Genomic DNA, 7,068 nt, shown 5'->3' with positions numbered 1-7,068 from the left:
CACAGCTGGGCCTGTTGACTTTCTACCATTCCTCATGAAAGAAAGGAGATAGGAGATGGCACCCTCACCTGAGTATCCAGACACCCCTCCCAGTCACTTATATGCAGTTTGTCCTAATTTCATGTGGTCCTGGAGAAAGTCTAGAGCAAATCTGATCATGTAATTTGTGGGGCAGTGGACTGTGAAAGGTACCCTGATTCCTGGTTGAGATCAGGAGATCAGGGCCTTCTCACGTAGCTACAGCCCCCCCACAACTCCCTGTAGAGAGGTTTGAGAAAGATCAGTCACGTAGGGCAATGCCCAAAGCCCCTCCTCCACAGGTGAGGATGTGAGCACAGGTCATACAGGCTCAAGGCAGATCAGTCAAGTAGAAGCAGGACCACGCCCCCAAATATGTAGATGAAGTCTTCCCAAACTCTCAGGCCAAGCCAATAGGAAGTACCTGCTGTTAGACCTGACCTATTCCAAAATTGTATATAAGGATCCTATCCAGAAGGATTAAACATGTGTAGGAATTACTCCATTGTCTGAGAGCTTCTGCCACAAGAGCTGTAACACCGCCTTCCGGAAGAGATCTGCTCTCCCCAAATCGCCGTCAACCCCTGCTGGCTCGCTGGCTCGCAGCCTCCAGCTGGCTCAGCCTGGCCCAAACTGAAGTGGCTGGCAGCAGCGGAGCAGCACCAGTAGCAGAGGAGGCAAAAGCAGTCCCCACTCCCTGACCGAGTTCTCTCCCCTCTGCCTGAACCCGCACACCTAGCCGGACCAGAGATCTCTGTGGAAAACCTCCAGCATGCAGGCCAAATGACTTATAGCAGTAGCCAAATCACAGTAAGGAAGTAATGATGAAATAATTTTTTGGTTTGATACACAAGGAACTGTATTAAAGGGTTGAAGCATTATGGAAGTTGAGAGGTTTTGCTCTAGAAGAGGGATAAAGTGAGTGCGTTTCTTTTGGCAGCCATGGGATCCAGAGTGTCTGTCTGCTTTAAGGTCACCTGTGCTTCTGCCTGTAACCTCTCTCACCCATAGCTCTGTAAGTAAGCAGGATAAATTCATTGATTCCCCGGCCGTGAACATTGAGGAATTGTACCTTGGTTTGTCTTTGGCATCTTAAGGAAAGGGGTAGACTTTATCTACCTTTCTCCTAGAGAGCGGGTTTTAGTAACAGGATTGCTCTCTAGTAGAATGCTATTCCATCTTCATTTTAAAGGAGGATGCCAAAATAAGAGCATGTGCCACCACAATAAATAAATAAATAAATAAATAAATAAATAAATAAATAAATAAATAAAATAAAGGAGGATGTTCCTCCATAGGTTCAGATGTTTGATTACTTAATCCCCAGTTAATGGAGCTATTTGGAGGATGAGGGGTGTGGCCTTGCTGGATGAAGTGTGTAGCTGCGAGCGGGCTCTGAGTTTTCAGACACCTTTGTGTTTGTGATATGAGCTCTCAGCTGCTGCTCCCGCTAAGATGCTTGCCTGGGCTGTGGGCGCTTTGCCGGAAGTCTGCGGCTCAGAGCCGGCTCCGTCGCTTTCCGCCGCCATGAAGTGGATGTTTAAGGAGAACCACTTGTGCTGGAACACAGATGCATGAAATCTGCGAAGATCAGAGCGAGGTACCCTGACAGGGTTCCCGTGATCGTGGAAAAAGTCTCCGGCTCTCAGATTGTTGACATCGACACGGGAAGTACTTGGTCCCATCTGTACGGCTGTGGCTCAGTTCATGTGGATCATCAGGAAAAGGATCCAGCTTCCTTCTGAGAAGGACATCTTCTTGTTTGTGGACAAGACAGTCCCACAGTCCAGCCTAACTATGGGACAGCTTTACGAGAAGGAAGAAGATGAAGACGGATTCTTGTATGTGGCCTACAGCAGAGAGAACACCTCTGGCTTCTGAGACCTTGCTGGGCTGGGTGCACCCTTCCTGCCTGTGTATCTTGTAAATAAATAACTGGCTGTTCTCAGTTACTCCGCCAGAGCCGCCACACAGACCTAGTAGTGCATTTGTTATTGTGGGTTTTTTTTTCTTCTTTTCTTTTCTTTTCTTTTCTTTTCTTTTTTTTTCGGAGCTGGGGACCAAACCCAGGGCCTTGCGCTTGCTAGGCAAGAGCTCTACCACTGAGCTAAATCCCCAACCCCTAGTAGTGCATTTGTAACTGGATTTATTTCTTACTATATCGGAAGGTTTTGTTTCCTTAGATCAGTAAATTACCATACAGAGTTTTATTTTCAGTTTTCTTTTTGTGCACTGTCCTCATGGCTATATGCTCCAGGGAACCTGTCCTGGGAATCATATTTAATGAAGATATTTCCGTAATGGAGGGCAGTAGGTGGGGTATTAAAGTGAGAAGGAGGGGCTGTGGCACTGTTCTGGGTTATGTTTGAAGTGTGAGACAGCTAAGTATTAAAAGCCCCCAAATCAAAACCTTAGCAATCAGAACGCCTGCCTCACTAGATTCTGCCAACTGCAAATCGTGGTGGACTGAGCTAATCTGTTCTTCTTTCTGAGACTAGTAAGGTAAATAATTAACAAAAAAGCCTCCTTATAAAGGCAAAAAATAAAATGCTTGCCCGATGCCATATCTCCCCTACCACGTGGTGGCAGACTCTTATCCACCTAGAACCATAAGTCCAAATAAACCCTCCCCTCTTTAAGTTGCCTTAGTTAAGGTATTTTATCACAGCAGTAGAAAAGTCGCTAAGCCAAAGTGACATTTCCCCCAATATCTACCACAAATACAGAATACAGTTCTCTCTCTCTCTCTCTCTCTCTCTCTCTCTCTCTCTCTCTCTCTCTCATATGCTTACTGTCTTAGTTAGGGTTCTGTCGCTGTGAACAGACACCATGACCAAGGCCACTCTTATAAGGATAACGTTTAATTGGGGCTGGCTTACAGGTTCTGAGGCTCAGCCCGTTATTATCGAGGACAGAAGCATGGCAGCACCCAGGCAGATACGGTTCTTGAGAAGGAGCTGAGAGCTCTATATCTTGATCCAACTGCAAACAGGAGAAGACTAGTGTTCAGACAGCTCGGAGAAGGATCTCAAACCCCTACAGTGACACATTTCCTCGAACAAGCCCACACCTACTCCAACAAGGCCACCCCTCCTAATAGTGCCGCTCCCTGGGCCACGCGTATTCAACACACACACACACACACACACACACACACACACACACACACACACACACACACACAGTGATTGTGTGTTCCTATGGAGGCCAGAGGAGGATATCAGGAGTCCTGTTCGGTCACTCTCCCTTGTTCCTTTGAGACAGAGTCTCACTGAGCCCAGAGCTAAGCTGATAGCAAACTCCATCGATCCTCTTTTCTCTGCCTCCCCACCCCATAGCCCAGTGTCAGACACAGCCTGTCAAGCTGTGCTTGACTTTGTATTAGGTGTTTGAACTCAGGCCCTCATGTGCACCCAGCAAATGCTCTTTCCTACTGAGCCGTCTCTCTTGTCCTCACTTTCTTCCTTCTGAGTTGTCCTTTCTTATTCTAGTTGTTGTTTTTTTTAATAGTTTAAGGTGCTGGAAAGATTGCTCTGCACTAAGAGCACTGACTACTCTTCAGGAGGGTCCAGATTTGACTCCCAGCATCCGCAAGGGGGCTTATTACCATTCATAACTCTAGTTTCAGGGGCTCCGACAGCTCTCCTGGCCTCTGCAGACACCAGGCACACAAGTACTACATAGATATTCATGGAGCAAAACAATCATCCACAAAACAGAACAAACACAAAACTAAAATGATCTTAAAATTAGATATTTATGTTGTATAGATTTTAGTCTTTGAAGCCTGTTGATTTTTATCACATAAGTTTTTGTGAGCTGCTTTATTTTTTCTGTTTTTATTTCTTTAAAAAAAGATTTATTTTATGAGAGTATGTTTTGCCTGCATGTATGTGCACGATATGTGTGCAGTACCCGCAGAGGCCAAAAGAGGGCATTGAATCCCTTCAGAGGATCAGTTTCCTTAGAACTGAAGTTACAGATGGTTGTAAGCTTTTATGTGGGTGCTGGGAACTGAACCTGGGTCCTGGGCAAGAGCAGCCAATGCTTGTAACTTCTGAGCCATTTCTCTAACCTGTGTTAGCTTCTTATTGACAATTTTTAAAAATTTCATTTTATTAATTTATAGTGTGCAAGCGAGCATATTTGCTTCTGGGTGCATGCCATCAGCCCTGAGGGGCCATATACCTACATTGCCTCTGGGTGCATGCCATCAGCCCTGAGGGGCCATATACCTACATTGCCTCTGGGTGCATGCCATCAGCCCTGAGGGGCCATATATCTACATTGCCCTCTACACACCTGGACCCTCCCAGCCCTGATCTCCTGTTCCTCCAGGGTCCCAGTTCCTCTCAAGGAACCTGCCTTGGGAGCAGAGGACAGGACTCTCCCACCTCCAGACTCTATTCCCTCCTCCAACATCCTGCTTCCATATAAACACCTCCTTCACCCTCTCAGCAAATGTTTTTTTCAGGCAATGTTCGTTCTGCATGCTAGAGCCACAACAGTGACCAAGAGAGTCAGGGTCCCTAGAACATCCTAGTGTAATGGAGTCTCTCTTCTGTGTCAGCTAAGACTCCCCATCCTTCAGTACGTCGTCTTCCCTTTGGAGTCATCTTTCCTGACTCTGCCTCTAAATGAGTAGGGAAACAGCATACATAGGAACAATTATGTTTTTACTAAAATTACTTCCTGGGGGAGAGATAGAAACAAGGTCTACTCTTCCTCCTAAGGTCCCTACCACAAACTCAGGTGAGATTCCACCAAAGTTTACTCTGGGGAATCAATGAATTTATTGAGCTTACAGAGTGGAAGCCAGGGATTGCCTATGTGGGCCTATGTGGGCGCCTCCCCTTAAAGGCCTCATTAGAAAGTCTTTACCTAGCAGATGTGGCAGCTTCCCCATAGCCAGGTAGGTGGAGCCCCACTCCTCTGTCTTCCCCGTCCATTACTCCAGCCTCTCACCAAGGCTACCAGAGAGGGAAGAGCTTCGTGCAGCAGCTGATATGGAAAAGTGAGATGTTCAAGTGAGGGTCCTGTGGCCCTCCCTGCCCCCCACGAGACTGTATAAACAGCTAACAAGTCGAGCTGGGATGATCTTTTGCAAACAGGCACAGTGGAATGCCCCAAGATGGCAATTGTCTGGCTTTGATAATAGTCCTGTAGAATAATATCTATGTTGTTACATTTTTACTCCACAAAAAGTTCTATAACATGAGGAGTCAGTTCAATGGAGACTCCACAGTTGTAGCTTGGAATGGTGCTGCCCACCTTTAATCCCTGAACTTGGGAAACAGAGGCAGGCAGATCTCTGAGTTTGAGGCCAGCCTGGTCTCTGACAGAGCGAGTTCCAGGACAGCTAGGACTACATGGAGAAACCCTATCTCGAAAAACCAAAACCAACCAACCAACCAACCAAAGAAACAAACAAACACGTATCCACAGTTAGTAGTCCACATAGTAGCCATGGGATCCAGTTCACAGCTGAGCTCTCCTTTGCCAGGATACCTGTGGTAGCTCCAGTCTGACATGTCCATAGAACTGAGCTGCATTTGGTTGAAATAACAGAACAAGAAGTGTCATTAGAACACTGAGTCCATGGGCATGACAGCTCATGCCGTAATCCCAGCACGAAGGATGAGACTGACACAGGAAGAATCAAATTTGCAGGCAGCTTGAACTGACAGGGTCTCACAGAGTAAACCGAAGGGGCTGGGGATGCCTCAGCCAGTAAAGCACAAGGACTCTTCAGTTCCCAGAAGCCACGTAAGAAAAGCAGTGCGTGGCTGTACACGATTGCTCTCCTTGGCGGAACGGGCAGGTGGATCCATGGGGCTGGTGGCACAAGAGAAACAATACCCAAGGTGTTGTTCTCTGGCTTAAACACGCAGACACACACACATGCACACACACAGTCACATACACAGACACACACATGCACACACAGACAGACACAGAAAGAGACAGAGACAGAGACACGGAGATACACAGACAGAGAATCGGGTGTCAGAGCTTGGCAGACTGAAGCAGGGGTACTGGAGGGAGTGCAAGGGAAGATCAAGGCAGAACCACAGGAAGAACCCAAAGAAAGCCTTTTGCCCTTCGAGAGCTTCTCCTACAGTGTTTGTTGTTTAATGTCGAATGAGTTATCAGCTTACTTTCTATTGTTCATCTTTATGTTCCACTTTTAAATGCAAACAGGAGAGCCCTGAGTTCACACGTCAGTCAACTCACCCTAGTCAAACAACTCACACTGTGGGGCTGTGTGTCCATATTTGTTTCTGACTAAAACAGTGGACACAGTCCTTGAAGCTGACTCAGATATTCCCTCACCCTTCCTTCCTGTCTTCCACCTCTTCCTCTTTTTTAGGGGGATTCTCACTCTACAGCCTAGGAACTAGCTATGTAGCTCAAGTTGGCCTCAAGCTCACGACAGTTTTCTTGCCTCTGCTGAATGCTGGGGTTGGTGACAGTTCTGAGTCATTCATCCTGCCCCGCTCATTCCATATCTCCAGACATGCACATCCGACCTGCACTTACTGATGGCGTAAGAATGAGAAAGGGAACCAGGCTTGGGGCTCCATTCTTGTCTCTCCCTGCCATCGCTTTCAGTCTGAAGGGCTTCTTGGTACAGGGAAGTAACAGAAGCAAGAAAAGATTGCAGCTTCCTGGTTAGTCATCCTTCTTACAATTCTAGCATGTTGCTCCAGGTTTGAACAGAAAGGGTGGCCTCTATGCTTCGTCAGTGCCCCACCACTCCATCCCACATGATGGGGTACAGGAAAAGACATCCCTAAACATGGCACATTGACACTTGAGAAAAAGGGATGTTTGGGGAAAGAAACCTCACTTTACCCTGAACTTTCTACAAGGCTAATTAACTGGGCTGCTGGGATTGTGGTAAGATTGGAATGTTGCCAGTCCACAGCCAATCACAACTTACCTTGGGCTGCCTGAAGCCTCCTACATTAGTGACTCTTTCCCACCTCTAGGTCTGGCCTAAAATCTTTGTGACTACCAGGTGGAACTTTTGGGAATATGTTAACTGAG

The 7,068-nt window shown here is 46.9% G+C and overlaps 1 pseudogene; it reads left to right on the top strand.

Moving 5' to 3' along the window:
- The first annotated feature begins 1,545 nt into the window (after window positions 1–1,545).
- On the top strand, window positions 1,546–1,899 carry LOC116895373 (annotated as a pseudogene).
- Window positions 1,900–7,068: the final 5,169 nt, after the last annotated feature.

Source organism: Rattus rattus, chromosome 3, assembly GCF_011064425.1.
Source record: "Rattus rattus isolate New Zealand chromosome 3, Rrattus_CSIRO_v1, whole genome shotgun sequence".
NCBI lineage: Eukaryota > Metazoa > Chordata > Mammalia > Rodentia > Muridae > Rattus > Rattus rattus.
Note: the sequence above shows the minus strand (reverse complement) of the source record. Positions and strands in the feature narration are given on the sequence as shown.